Source organism: Propithecus coquereli, unplaced genomic scaffold, assembly GCF_000956105.1.
Source record: "Propithecus coquereli isolate 6110/MARCELLA unplaced genomic scaffold, Pcoq_1.0 Scaffold88, whole genome shotgun sequence".
NCBI classification, from domain to species: Eukaryota; Metazoa; Chordata; class Mammalia; order Primates; family Indriidae; genus Propithecus; species Propithecus coquereli.
In genome coordinates this window covers 10,148,136-10,163,417 of record NW_012155062.1, presented here as the reverse complement: position 1 = coordinate 10,163,417, position 15,282 = coordinate 10,148,136, and the positions used below count along the sequence as shown (strand labels likewise).

The window sequence follows — 15,282 nt, the reverse complement described above, 5'->3', positions numbered from 1 at the left end:
AGGTGGGTGCCTCCTTCCCACACAGATAGGCACACACAACCAATGCGCCCAAGAGCTACGCTGTTGATTTTTTTTATGGATACACATGTTTCCAACTTCCATACAAAATGGAAGCAAAATGGTGGCACTGTCATTTTCAAAGTTTTGATGAGTTTCTCCTTTATCCTGAGGACTATCTCTGGTTCCTGGACAGGAAGGCCCCATCCCAGGTGCGCCCATCCCACGCTACAGGGGCCAGCCCACCCTGAATACTCCTGGTACAGTAAAGGATAGGCTGGTGCCACTGCTGGCTCTGCAACTCTGCACTGCTGCCTCTTGGCTTAGCAATGCTCTTCCCACTACTTTGGCCAACTTCACTAGCTTAGATGTGATATTCTTCCATAATCACTTTCTAGCCACGGAACCATCTAGAAATGTAGAAGAACTGAAGAGTTCCTTCTATTCACTGTTTAAACGGTTCCATGGAATGTCCTCTCAAACTAGCATGAGCTATAGCATCCTAGCAGCACCCGAGGGTGGGGCCCAGCCTAAGTAAAGAGCGACCCTCCCTCCCCAGGCCACGTGAGCCATGAGCTCCCCTGGCAGCCGCAGCCAGCCCAGGATGTGGGTGATGGGTCCAGGCTGGGCCAGAGCACAGTTACCCCAAATTACTGGGTCTGACCCTGAGGACTTTAAACTGAATGTATGCAGGAGGAAGTTTTTTTGTTTTTTTTTGGTTGGTTGTTTGTTTGGTTTCAAGAAATAAGACGAGGGAGGAGAGCAGACACAACACGAAAGGAAGAGCAGTGTGGTGGGAGGTGCCCAGCAGGTCACAGGAAAAATAACAGGAAGTAGCCATGTGGCCCTGGAGCTGCTGCCCTGACCCGGCGCAGGGGAACAACCACCTCAGCAGGGTGTGACGGGGCCTGACTGCCATCGGAGGGAGGGAACGTGTCCCAAAACCCACATCTTCGTGGAAATCCAGGAAGCCAAGGGTGCCAGCTGGGGCAAGTGCTCACAGTTTAACAAGAAGGCAACAAACGACTCTTTTCAGAGATGTGTCATTCAGACGACAAATGCTGATGGAGCACCTACCATGCCCCGGCTCTGAACAAAGACCGCTCTCTGAAGGAGTTGCTGTTTCGGTGCGGACTGAAGCACACGGGCATTTTTGCACAGAGCCAATTCCGGCATAATAGGTGTGGGTGGTACCCTTGTTCCTGCATTTCTGCAAGCTCCCAGGAGGGACACAGACTGGGGGCTGTTCCCCACAGACCCCACTCCAGCAGCAAACTTCTAGAATACTGTTAGCAGGCTCGGCTTCACAACAGAAGCACCCTCCCCGGGGACCCCCCAGGGCCACAGACACGTGTGTCCTGGAGACTTCTGCTGGCCTCTGTCTTCACTTGCTGCTCCCACCCCATGCTGGTCATAGGCCTGTTAGGCCTTAGAGCCTCACAAACTCAGGAATGGGTGAAGAATGGCTTTTACTTGCCTGAAATTTCCACTGGAAGAAACTTCGGGAGCTTCTACCTCACTGAGCTAGGCAGGCAAAGACAGCTAGGATGTGCTTTGATCGACATTTGTTCAGGAGACTAAGCCCTCAGCAGGGTGGTTGGGGAGGGAAGGATTCCCTTCAACTCTGGCCCCCCGCCTTCCTTGTAGACTGCCTGCATCCCAGAGGTTGTGTGTGGCACATACCTATAGTCTTTGAGGAGAGAGTCTACCAAAACTGGAGCCCTTGATGGTCAGAAGCAAGGGGCCTGGTGACAACCCCTGGCCAAGGACATCTGAGATCCCCCTTCATCCCCACACATGCTCATCTGACCCTCACAACAACCGTCTGAGGCCACAGCAACATGGCCATTTTACAGATGAGGAGACTGAGGGTCAGAGAAGTTCAGTGACGTGTTCCAAGTCACCCAGTGAACAAGCAGCATGATGGCCACTGCTCGCAGCTTTTCTGCTACATCTCATTGGATCTCATCACTGCAGAGCTTTCTCATCTTGCTACATCTCTAGTTTAAAATGATGACTGTGTTCACTGAGATATGCCTACACCCTTGGCAATTGGAAGGGGTTGGGTTCATTTTAGAGATTCAAATGTTGGTGGATGTGCTGGGGGCAGGTGCTGTAGGTTAACTGGAGGAAGGTGGCTAGAAAGTTCTCACTGGGAAAGTGATCTGGGAGCCAAAACCTTAGGGAGGCGTGGGAGGGAGCCAGCACCACGGCACCTGGGGAAGGGCACTGGGGAGATGGGAACAGCACGTGCAAAGGCCCATGGTAGAAGCTGGCTGGCGCGTCGGAGAAGGAACGAGGAGGCCAGAGTAGCTGGAGCAGATGCGTGGGTAGAAATGAGGTTGGCATGATGGGGTCAGATGCGGCCAGGGCTCCCAGGCCTCTGGGAAGTGTTGGCTGTCCTGAGTGAGACAGGGACAGGATAAGACCCCCAGCCACTGTACTAAGTAAAGACTGTAGGGGATGAAGCACTTTGAAGCAATCATGTTATTGGAAAGTTCTCACAATTTAATGAAAAAAAGCAAGATAGAAATACTGGTACAGCACAATCCCAAATTTGTCTAAAATATATGTAAATTTATACATAGAAAAGAATAAAGGAAATGGAACAAGATCCTAACAACATTTCATTTCATTCTTTTCCTATATGTATATGCATATTTACTGGTAGGATTATGGGTGATTCCAATTCTCTTCTTTACATTTTTCTGAATTTTCCTATTTTGAAAAATAGCCGAGTATTATTTTTATAATCAGAAAAAGTCATTAAAAACAAAACAAAAGAGCAGATTAGGCTGGGATCTCTACTGACCCACGGGGAGACTTCCGAGTCATGGCCGTAACAGATATTTTTTCCACTTTGAACAAAGAGTGAGACGACCTAAGAGCTGTGGGGTTTCAGTTTTGTGAGAATGTGGTCACCTTTTAAGAGTGTGATGCTTCAGGCAAGGTCTACCCAAAGTTTCCTCTTCCTTGGTTGGTTTGGTTCAAGCCCAGGTGACAGCCCAAGTTGGACTCCTGCGGGGGGTGGGGGACTCCAGAGTCACAGGGCAGCCTCGGAGAGCTCAGAAGGCGGTGAGGGATTGCCGGGCCAAAAGAGAAGGAAGCGGAAACCCAGAGAGGGAGCAGCAGGCCCTAGTGGGGCAGCAAACCATGCCAGGCCGCCAGCCGAGCGAGCCGAGTTGTCTGGGGCACAGCCCTGCCTGCTGAGCTGTTGGTTCTGACCATGACATATATCAGCCCCTTCTCTCCTCCCTCTCCACCAGTTATCCGATTTGTGTGTGTGTGTGGGGGGGGGGGCTCTAACACCCAAGGGCCACAGTATTTTTTAACTTTTCATATAATAACAGACAAGTCAAAAGATGCACACATCAGCATTCTGCCTCCTGGCTCTGTGTGCTGCCCCCCCCCGCCCACTGTTTTTCCAGCAAATCACAGAAACCACATGATTTCACCTGTAAATTCTCAGTGTGCATCTCTAACAGGCAGGAGATCCTCTAGGGTGGTCACCAGGCCACTCTCAGTGACTAGGGAGGTAGCTGGACACCCGGGTCGTTTCCTCTTTCCCTCTCTCAGCTCTGTCCATGGGAGCCACTCCAGCCAGCGGTTGGCTTTTCAGCCTCAACCCTCTTTTGGGTGGGGGTCTAGGGTCTGTGCTTTGGAGGGTGAGAACTAGCAAGTTCCTTTGCTTCCAGAGCGAGCTACATTCTTCTACTGAGACGCATCGCTCATGAAACTAACCCTGTTTCCTCCTCTGAGACCCACCTCATTTCTCAGCTGTGTCCAGGAGCAGATGTGAAGAACTGCAATGGCTGAAACCCCAACGGCAACCCAATACATTCTTCCCGAAGTGGCATATTTAAGAACAGGTGAACACATGAACTGTGTTGCAAATTTAGCAATAAGAAATACAAACGAACAATAGAGAGTTTCAACCACACACCCATCCCCTTCTAAATATGACAGGGTCTATGGAAGCATGCATTTACCCTCCTGAGCTTGTTTTTTGTCCCCAGATGAGGCTGCAACCCGACACGTGGCCCACTCAGGCCTGGCCAGCCCCAGGGGTCTGAGTGCCCAGGGGCTGCTCCTTGTCCCCCACATTCACGTGGCGACCTCGAGCTCTGCCCCCAGCGTGGTGGTTGTCCCTCCCCTGAAAGCTGGGATTATCTCAGACGGGCTCCCCTGCCCTGCACAGTTCATGGAAACTCACTCGCCGAATGATGGTTTTCCTCCACACCGAATGAAACGTTGACACTGTTCCAAATTGCTTCTTTTAAGAGAGTTGAAGTTCTCTTTTCTTTACTCATTTCATAGCATGAAACACAACACTCTAGCACTAAAATGCAATTCTGTACGAGACTTGGAGGTCTCTTATAGCTCTCTACAGAGTGACATGGGAGTGACTTAGGGGTCACTGGGGTTTGTGCAGGGTGAGAAAATGAAAGTTATGGTAATAATCATTTCTGACTCGTGGTTCTCACTCTGTTCTGGGCTCTTCACTTTCATCTCTAATGTAATCCTCATAAGAACCCTATGAGGTAGGTGAGGTTGTTACACCCACTACGCAGAAGAGGACACTGAGGCACAGGGAGGGTAAATGACGTGCCCAGCGTCTGGTGAGTGACAGAGCTGGGCTGGAGCCTAGTGGGCTGGCGCTTGTGCCCCCTTTGCCTGATTGCCCTGATGCCAAGGTGGGAGGGGCCTGGCCCGTCACGGGGCAAAGGAAGGGCCCAAGAAGGCCGGCGCACCAGGGCAGTGGGCAGCACCAGGGCATGCAGGGAGGGTGTGGCCAGGTGGACCCCAGGGGTACACTGCAGTGAGGAGTCTGCATTTATTAAAAGAGCGATGGTCTTACAGGGGCCTTAAGCGGGAGTGAAGCACCTGTGTTACCTTTGCAGAGATAGTTCCTGGTGCGGCTGCTGTGTAAGCGTGGACCGTGGGGAAGGGAGACCAGGGAAGCCAGCTGGAGCCTGGGGCTGGGGCTGCCCTGAGGCCTTCTGCCTGCACCCCAGGGCCCTGTGGGGTTCCTACAACCAGAGCCTGAAAACTTAGTCTATAAGGTTCTCTCTATGTTCATTTTACACCCTCAGAGCTCACCCAGGCAACGGCAGGGGTGGGCTTGGAAATGGCCAGGATATCACCAGGACGATTGAGTGGACACGGGGACAGAGGTCGAGGGCACTGAGAAGGGAGGGTCCTGGAAGGGTGACCCCAGACGGAAACCTGGAGTAGACAGTGAAGACTCAGAGGCTCTGCCTCCTGCTGCTCCCCAACCCCTGTCTGCTGCTCAGTCATCCAGGCCATGTCGCTCAGCTGCTGCCCAGCTTAGGCCACCGCTGGGCCTGCCCCTCTCTTTCCCTCCCCCAAAGGCCAAGTGTCCCCACTGAGACTGTGGGAACGCCTCCCCATGTCCCTGCACCCCATTCCCAGCGCTAGTTTTCTCCACAGAGGATATAATTCCCTCCAGGATTTGCTTCCTTCACCGTGTGCGTCCTCCCAGGCGAACACGGGTCTCAACATGCTTCTCTGCTCTGTGCAGGCTGCGTCCCCATAGCCTGGCCCGCAGCGAGGGCTCAAGGAATGGATGACACAGGGATAACCAGCGGACGGAGAGGGCCAGTGTGGCGGGCACCCCACGGTGGGAATGTACTCTTCCAGAAGGGCTCAGCCACCAGCAGAGACCTAGGGTAAGAGGGGCAAGCTGACCCCCCGGTGGATGGCAGTGGTCCTAGTGGGGGCAGCAGGAGTATTTCTTTTTACGGTTGAAATCGAGAGGATGAATAAGGCTGTCATTTGCTCTCCTCGGAGATGCCAGCATCGTGGGTTCCCCCTACCCTAAAGCTGTGATGGAGAGCACGGGCTGCCTTCGTTTGTGAGCGGCCAGCCCGGACACAAGTGTTCATGGCAACCACGAAGCCCCTGGGCTCGCATCAGAATGGTTTCCCAGGGAACCAGGCACAGCTCTGCGGGGCGCTGAGGGGGCCTGGGCACAGGGGCAGGAAAGACAAATCCTGGAAACAAGACATCTGGAACAAGAAGTTGATAAACCAGGCTCTGTCTCCCGACAGAAAGCGAGTCCTCAGTTGCTTTCAACCAGAACTCATAATTGCTCCCACTTTGAAGGACCTGAGAGCTGTGAAAGCAGCAGAGAGCGGCCCTGCACTCCTCAGAGTGGGCTGAGCAGAAACCGGATGAAGCCAGAATCTACTGCCTTCCTCATCTGGCAGCACTGGTTGAACTGAGGTGGCTTCAGAGGGTCCCCCAAGATGTGCGAGTACCGAGTGAGTGCTCACTTGACCTGAATCTTAAACGTGCCCTGGCCCCCAGGATCAAGCACCCTCTCCTTTCCAAACAGGAAGTGTTAGCAACAGGTAACACGGCAGAGACGCATAAAGACAAGCACAGCCTGTGTCCAAGTGGCTGGGGTGTTATCTTGGTAACAGCATGGTGAAGAGTTAGAACCAATGGTGAGGCAGCAGCTCTGAGCTGCAGGATACGTCTCCCCACAGACTTGGTCTCCTCTGGAACGAAGATGCCCGAGGCCCCATAACCTCCAGGGACTCCAGATGCGCATATTGGGGTCCAGCTGCAAAATCGGACATGCTGTTCCTTCTGCAGTAAACACAGCCCTGGACCTCAGCCAAGAAACTCTCTGTTGTCACCAAATGGGCACCCAGATCCCAATCTCTCCATGCCTATGTATGATCTCACCTCACATCTGAAAAACTGCAACCACCAGCAAGGCCTGCCCGAGGGGAGGGCGGCCTCAGAGGCAGATGTCTGCTGGCCAGGCCATTCTTTGGGGCTGCAGAGAATCTGACAAACAAGTTTCCTCCCAACTTCTTTACATGTGGATGGGGTTGAGACACCCTCCAGCCAGATGGCTGTGGTCAGAACACTTGGGAAGGAAGTGGGCCTGGAAGACTGTGGTCCACATGTTAATCCACAAAATGGTCGCTGGGAAGAGACACTGCAGGTCAGATGGTTTACAACCCAACCACAAAGTGCTTCCTCACTAGCATTCCTGAGGGTGGAGACATCTGGGTGCTGACTTCAGAGTCTGGGTGGAACCACTGATCCGCTGTGGGCCCTGGATGGGGCTGGCCCTGGGTTCTCGCCAGGAGAAAGAAGTGCATCCCCTCTCTCCAGGATGTTCTGAAGATGAGATGGCAGACGGATGTAAGAATGTTCTGAAGGTATTAGAAGATGTGACGGGGCAGTGTTCCATGGGAAGGTCCCTGAGAGGACTATGACACCATGTGCGGGGTGAGGCGGCAGGAGCCAGGATGCGGTGGGTGGTTGGGGTTTCAGAGGGGCTGTTTCAAGGTCACTGTGGCGGAGGAACACAGCCGCAGGAGGGAGGCGTGTGCTCAATGTGGAGAGTGCAGACGTGGAGGATGAGGAAAGGCCCTGGGATCGGCGCGGGAGGTGCGGGCTTGGTGAGCTCTGCCCAGTGCGCTGTGTGACCAGCCACCTCCGCCCAGCCTCAGCTTGGCCCCGCCGCAGCGGGCTCTCCCTGGCTGGGCCCGGAGCTTTCTGGGTGACACCGATGCTCACTAAAGTTTGCGAACCACAGCCTGACTGCTCAGATAGGAAAGGCACACGTGAGAAGATGAGAACTTGGAACCTGGAGAGAGGCGCTAAGTCCAGGCACTGCGTTGACAGTCATGGTGCCGGGGGCGTCTGTGAGGTGGGCCCGAGGCGGCCTGCGGAGGCCGGGTCTGGGAAGCCCGTGCCCTGGGCGTGGGGCGTGGGAGGACAGGGCATGCTGAGGCCTCAGGGCCCAGCGGGGGGCTCATTAACCCCACCACTGACCTATGTGGGCTGTCGGAGTATTACTGTGCATACGAGCCACGCGTCCTGGTGAGGAAGAAACACAGCTGGGGCCTGGGCTAGACAAATGTCAGCACGCTGTCATTTCCCGCAGGCCCCAGGTGAGCGGCTGGATGCAGACTGTCCCAAGGCCGACTTTGGGTGCAGCTGCCCCTGGGCTGACAAACTTTCAGTCCCTGCTGGTCTCTGGAAGAGGCTTCCTGAATCCCTTCTCACTTGCTTCAGATCCAGAACAGGGCTCTGCCTTCAGCAAGCACATCACTAAATCTGCTGGTAGACCGCACGGCGGAAAACCCCTTTCCTAAACCTCTGGGTCTCACTCTGCCGCTCACAGCCAACACAGAGTTCGCTCCTATTGCCGAAACAGTCAGCAGAGGGAGACCACCGGTCTGAGTGTGCACTTCGTTACAGTGCCAAGGACCAGCGTGTGTCCTGCCAGGGGCTCAGAGGTCCTGATCAGCACCTGGGCTCTCCAGCCTTGAGGTCCCCAGGGACACTTACAAGGTGTGCTGCCCCCCATGTGGGAGGTGGGGCACTCCGTGAGCAGTGATTCCTGGCTGAGTTGGGTCTGGTAAGATCAAATCTCATAAACTATGGCCTGAGGCTCCATTTCCCCGGGGCCTGGGCCCCGCCTGTGGCCAAACTTCTCAGGCTACAGTCAGGGCTGTCACGGTCCCCACAGAAGCTTCTGGGGACGCTGTGGGTGAGGAGTGGGGACTTACTAAGTCCTGCCAAGGGCATCCAAGAACATGCTGAAAGCTCCTAGTTAAGACTGTTCAGAAACGGTTGGCGGGCCATTCCCCATACTTGATTAGTTCTGTAGAACACTGGCCCACAACCCCACTGCCTGCCTGCCTAGGCCAAGCACTGTGCCAGGACCGGGAAGGGGAAGAAACGCAAGCAGGATTTGTACCATGCCAAGGGGTGGAGGTGTCACAGGCTGCCCAGTGCTGCAGAGGCTTGTAGGAAACAGACGAGGACGTGTGACAAGACAACAACATGGAACTCCAAACAAACTTGTGTCTCTTCCCAATGTTACCTGGCAGAAATCCCCGAGTAGTTTCCTTCCTGTTTCTTTGACATCACCTCTAATGTGGCATATTCAGTGTGTCCTGAGGGTGAATTGAGGCGGCCACGGCCAGACCTGATCGGCAGGAGTGGAGGAAGCTGTGGAACCAGAACACGCACTAGCTCACCTCGAGGGCGGGACACAGGGGGATGCTTGGAGCTTGTCGGAACCAGGCTCCCTGGTGAACGAAGGCCTCAAAGGCAAAAGTTCCTCGCCTAAGGAAAAGCCTGGATTATTTACTCCTGGCACTGAAGTTGGGGAGATTCAGCACTGGAGAACCACAGCTGACCTATAGATTTTTTCTTCTGCCAAAAATACCTTGTGTTCTAATTTTCTGACCTTTATTTCAAAATTCCTAAAGCACCACTGGTAACATCCAGTTAGCCAAGGTGGAATAACAGGAGTCCTATTTACCCTCCTGCCCTGAACACTGAAAACAAATCCATAAAACATGGTTTTCAGATATGGGACATCAGAAAGCACAAGACAGTAATCGCCAAGAGGCAGAGCCCACGAGATGGGCTCTGGTATTGTCTCTCAGGCCTCTCCCTGCACTGAGAGGATGGAGCGTGGAGTCTGGGGAGGCCACAGACTGTGCAGACCAGAGACCTGGAGAAGGGGAGAGAGAGCGAGCTGGAGATCGGCACAGGGCCCCTCAAGTCTCCAGCTGACACTGATCAGTGCATTCCCATGAGGAAACCCCCTAGGACTTGGGAAATAACTGCCCACGAGGACAAGGCAGCACCAGCTCTGAGCTCACATGAAGCTGGGAACAGCTTGCATCCCCCTCCAGAGTGGAAACCTCGTAAATCATGGAGCACAGAGTAGACAAGGTTATAGCTTCAGCAGTAGGGAAATTAGCTCTGCATAAAAGCCTGTCTGGTCCTGCCTAACAGAGCTTGAGGGCCAGCCTCAAAGCACGACTGTGTCTACATAACTTAGCGGCATCCCAGAACAAAGGTCAAGAATATCTGCAGGAATGCAAAGACATCCAATGCCCCACAAAGGTAAAATTCACAAAGTCAGTATCCAATCAGAAATTATTAGGCATGCAAAGGAGCAGGAAAAACTCAGAGGCATCAAACAGCTCAATAAAGCCCATGCAGCCCCTCGTTCCACAGTTGAGACCAAGAGTCCAAGATGTTCCCACCCTGCCCAGAATTCTGAGATGGGGACCGGGAGGGGCACAGAAGCCAATTGGGAGCAGGAACCAGTCCCTCTCCCACTACCCACATGGCTTCCTGACGTGCAGGGCTCCTCTTTGAGAAACTGAGGGGTCCTTGGAAGTAGGAGGGGAGGCAGACACTAGGACGGTGACCAAGAACGAGCCCCTCACCCAGGAGCACACACCTGCGGGTCTGCCCATCTTGACCAGCAACCAGACGGGTCTGGGGGCACTGAGGAGGAGAAAGGGGCCTTCTGCCATGGCCCCCATTAGAGGTCGCACCGTCCTCTCCTTCCTCCCCGAGAACATCCTGCTTGTCCCAGTCAAGGGCTGAAAACCCACAAGACCAAGTGGGGAAATAACAGACACCATGAGACATCAAGTCCAATTCATAGAAGAGCTGTTCGCATCTAGAAACAGCATGGAACACGCACGATTAGTAACAACGGCAGAATCATTCTGTCCCCAGTGAGAGCTGTCAGTCGTCCTGTAAATCATTACCAAATGCTTCAACACCATGTTTAGGGCAGAGGTTCAAAGTAATATCCTCTCTTTACAAAAATCAAGAAGCGAAGAGGAGACAAGGGTGCTACATGAGCGGGAAGAACTGAGTTCAACACTGCAATGGACTGAGGCTTAGAACAAAGTTGTCTGACAACGCACGTTACCATTGCACTGAAGATAAGGATTCTCAAGAGGGAAATGGCCGTCATTAGAAATGTCTACTACTTTTCTGGATATTACATTTATTTGGCTAAATCAGGATTTTAGTTTTCACCACCATTATTTTTTCCAGGATCTATAAATAGCACAGCAAATGCCACGTGGAGTTTGTTCAACATCTGAATGGAGGCACACGTGTGCCGAGTCCACACAGAGGGCTGGAGTCTGGCTCCCCAGCGTCAGAATGCTCTGCCCCATGCAGCTCCTTCTCCTCTCCATTCCTGGGTGATAAGATCCTGGGTGATCTTATCGTGGCTTCCAGTATGCACGGTGCTTTCTCTGAGTCAGCAGACCCTGGGGCACCCCCAATTCCACTCCCAGCCCTGACCCAAGGCTCCCATGTGGTCCAGCCTCTCCCAGCCCAGACCAGCTCTTACTCGCCCTGCCAAAGCCCTCAGCTTCACGCCTCTTATCAGCCAAGTGGGGAGAAGGATCATATGCCCATCACATGCTCCCCCCAAAAGCAGCTCAAATAGAAGCAATCAGTGGAAATGCTGGGAATAGTCACAGCACTAATCAAATACTAGATGGTGAAGAGCTCCCCATCCAGGGAATGGCTCCTGACTTCTCCCAACCCAAACCCGGCAGCCAAACAGCCCAGACACTGCACAGCTCTGTCCACTCCCCAAGTACAGCTGCCTGGCAGAGGGGGCCAGCTGCTGGGACAGGGCTCTGCACCCTGCCTCTGCCTGTCCTTTCTTCCCAGTGGAATGTCGGGGGAACCTTGGATGGGGTTCCTCCTCCCAAGATCCCCCCATATGCTGCCAGAGATGATGGGATACTGGATGCTTTTAAGGATCTGAGGGACTCCGTGTGCACGTGTGGGGTGGGGATGTGCGTGGGAGGGTCTATCCAGGCAACCACCGTGCACATGCCAACCACGCAGAGAGCCGCTAATCTCTAAACCTCCTACTCAGGATAAAAAAGCACTATCATATCATCCACAGCAATTTTGAAGGTCCTTTTCAGTTAACTCCTTGAGGTCCAGGCCCACCATTGCCCTACTTGAACAGCTGACTTTGTCAGCATGAAAGCAGAACTTGACACCTGTGCTTATTACCTTTCGTTGTTCTTTCTGACCATGTTTCCAGCCCGTTATGGTTTTTGGTGTCTGGATTATGACCCCACGAGAACCTTTCCTCACTCACAAGAGTCACTGGCACGTTTGCTACATGCCTGTAAGTCTCCACACAAGCCACCAACAGAGACTCGTCGAGCATGACGGGGCAGCCTGTGTCCCATCTGTGGGTCACAGCCTGAGGCCGATTCCTGCCAGCACTCCCTGCAGACAGCTTTCGAGAGACTCTCTCCTGTCCTGCAGCCTGAGTGTCTACACCTTGAACATCGGTGTCCTGGTCTTGTTGACGTGATCCAACTGCAAACCTCAGCGCAGGAAACTGCCTTCAGTGAGATGGGGCATCGCCTACTTTTAAAAATCACACAGCCACATAAGGCCAAATGTGTTCGATGCTCAGGAACATCACAAAGATATTCAACAAACACAAGAATGGACTCATAAGTGGTTTTCATTCCTTAAACATTTATGACAATGACGCCACCATCAAGAGACAGTCCTCATGGGCCAACACCTGCCAGCCTGGGCTGTGACTCTTACCTTTGTGTCACTGCCCTGATTCGAGGGAGGACACTGAGCCCAACAAGGTGGAGACACTGGCCACAGGTGGCACCTCCGCTGTGTGGTGAAGCGAAACGAGCTGGACCCGGCCGGCTCTGTTCTGAAGCCCACGCCCCACTGAGGGCGACACCAAGCATGTGGGCGCAGAGCCCGTGGGAAAGGGCTGCGGGCGCTGCTCCAGCGGGCACTCATACCACAGGCAGGGCAGGACTCTGGGTGACAGAGCCCTCCCTGTGACCCTAGGCGCATTCAAACCACTGCAGGTGGCACTGTGGCCCTTTCCCCTGGGGGAGGAATTCCCTCAGAATGAATCATTCGCACTCCCATTCGGACAAGCGCATTTGAAAAAACAAAATGATGACAAATTATCTTACCCCCTCGAGGGCTAAAGACCCAGAAGAAAGGCCCTGTCAAGTGTGTGGTTTTAAGTTTTGTCGCATCCCCTGGACCGCAGTTGCCCGCCTGCTCTTCTCTGTGTCCTGAGCGACACCGTGGCAGGGTCAGCCCAGGCTCCCAGTGAGGGGTGCTGCCCAGCCCGCGGGACCAACGGGCAGGTATCAGGGAGCTGTCCTCTCAGTCCTGGCATGAGGATGGACACTGGAGGGTGACTGTTTGCAAAACTGGTGGGAGAAAGGAATAAGGAGGCAGGTTCAGGATGTGGGACAGTGGCCAGGGCTGCAGGGCAGGGGAGCTGGACAGTGAGGAGGAGGCTCGGCCAGCACCTTGCGGATGCTCGGTGCCCAGGGTTGGTGAGCCCAGCTCATGGGGTGACCCCTCTGGCAGCTGGGCAGTGGGGGCCATGAGGGCTGTGGAGAGTGTGGGGAGAGGACTATTTCTACAGGACACAGGAGGAAGTGTAGATATTTCCAGAGACAGGGTCTGCCTTCTCAGCAGCTGCAGCCACACAAGGCCAGGCCAGGTCTGTGCCCTTCACCTCACCGTGCTGCCCACAAGCCCAGGCAAAGACACAGCCTCAGGACAGCAGCACACAGTTCGCAGAGCAAGCTCCCTCTTACTTCTCAAGGTCCACCTCAGGTTGAGCATCTTGGCCCACACTGACAGATGGGAAGCCTAGGCCAGGCGAGGCCACGTGGGGCGGGAGGCCCTCAAGGAGCCCTGCGGGACAGGTGTGCACTGGCAGGACCGCTGTTGGACCTCTGCCCACAAACCTGGGTGCTCCTGCACTGTGCACAGGTCCCAGCTGGAGTGGATGAGGAGGAGACCTCTGTGTGCCCCAAGTTTACGTGAGCATGAATGAAGCTATGTCTCCAAGGCAAGGTCATCCCTCATGAGCACTGGGGAAGAGACAACGCTTCAAACTGTGCCCAAGACAGAGCCTCTGGCTTCCTCCTGGTGTGTGGGTCTGATGCCCACACATACCTGCAGCAAACCCAAGCTCTGACTTCAAATGCCTGCTCACCTCCCACAGGGAAGGCAGTCTGGGCTGAGTCATGCCTTTCCTATCCACCAGGGTCCACCTCTCGGGTGTGTACATGGTGAGACTCACGTGGGCTCTGCCTCTGTAGCTCAGCTCCTCAAAAGGCGTCCATAAGTGAACAGTGAGATCCAGTCTCGGGAAATACCAACTTGGGCGATATCAGTGTGGCTGAGCGCCCAGGAGTCTGTCTCAGAGCCGAGGCTCCCAGGTGATGGCTCCATGGCACGGCGCAGGGCAGGCACTGCATGGGCAGCTGTCCCAGGATGCTCCTAGGAGGAGGGCCTGTTTTTGAGCCTCAGGGGCCATCTGGGCCCCTCATCCATGAAACACAGGTGGGCAGAAGGAGGCTGTACCTAGGAGCAGAGGCAGAACCTGATCCCAAGATCAAGATATTAAGTTTCCAGCATCCATAAACTCCCTCTTGCCTCTTCCAGTCAGAATGCCCCAAAGTCACTACCACTCTGACTTCTGTCCCCACAGAGGAGTTCTGCCTGCCTTTGAACCTCCTGAAAGAATCATACATCATATACTCTTTTATGTCTGGCTTCTTTCATAACTCTATGAGATTCATCCAGGCGTTTAAAGGCTGTAGTCTTTGTTGTTTCCACTGCTGGGGAGTCTGTCGTACGGAGATCTGTGTTTCACTCAGCCATTCCACTGTGGATGGTCACTCAAGTGGTTTCCCATTAGGGGCTGCCAGAATGACGTTTCTATGAACATGCTTGTATGTGTCTCTGGGTATCCCTGTAAGATTCTGCCTGGATAAAAAAGTCTCACTGGCTAAAAATGTCTGAGAGCTCCGATTTCTGACTTGTAGACAACCCGTAAGTGGGATTCACACATGAAGTTCTTTGATCTTAAGCATCAGGACAGGGAAGCTGAACAAGTGCACAGACGAATGGAAACTTACAAGGTTTTGGGTGGAGCTTGAATCTTGCAAGTGACTAGAGAGGGCTGTGTGTGTAAGGATGTCCTGTCATTGCTGTGGGAAGGTCTCGGAATCTCCCTGGCAGCTCAGCCAAAGCAAATGTGAGAGAACCCCTGCCTGGGATATTTGGGGAAGAGGAAATTATGAGAGAGATGAGGCTGGCAAAGCAGATTAGGGTCAGACTGCACAGGGCCTTGAATGCCAGGCTAGAGCATTTGGACTTCATCCCGTAGGCAATGGGGAACTGCCATATGTGTTAAACAAGTATCTTCCAGCATCCACACACTGCCCTGTAGGCGTGGCAAAGCTGACTATGTCACCTGTGGGCTCCTGGTGCCAGCTCTGAAGTCCTTACCTGTGCCAGGTGGGCGGGTGGTGCGTGGAGCCCTGTGCTGAGCTGAGTAAACTGTAGCTTGTTAGCAGGAGGTGATGTGGGGGCAGGAGAGCGAAGGGCTGGGTCTGCAGCCAAACCTCCTGAGCTCAAGCCCTG

The 15,282-nt window shown here is 53.9% G+C and overlaps 1 protein-coding gene across 1 annotated transcript in view; it reads right to left on the bottom strand.

The window, feature by feature from the left end:
* SH3RF3 (SH3 domain containing ring finger 3) overlaps positions 1 to 15,282 on the bottom strand; it is a 318,901-nt gene that overhangs the window by 95,784 nt on the left and 207,835 nt on the right. The window lies entirely within an intron of this gene.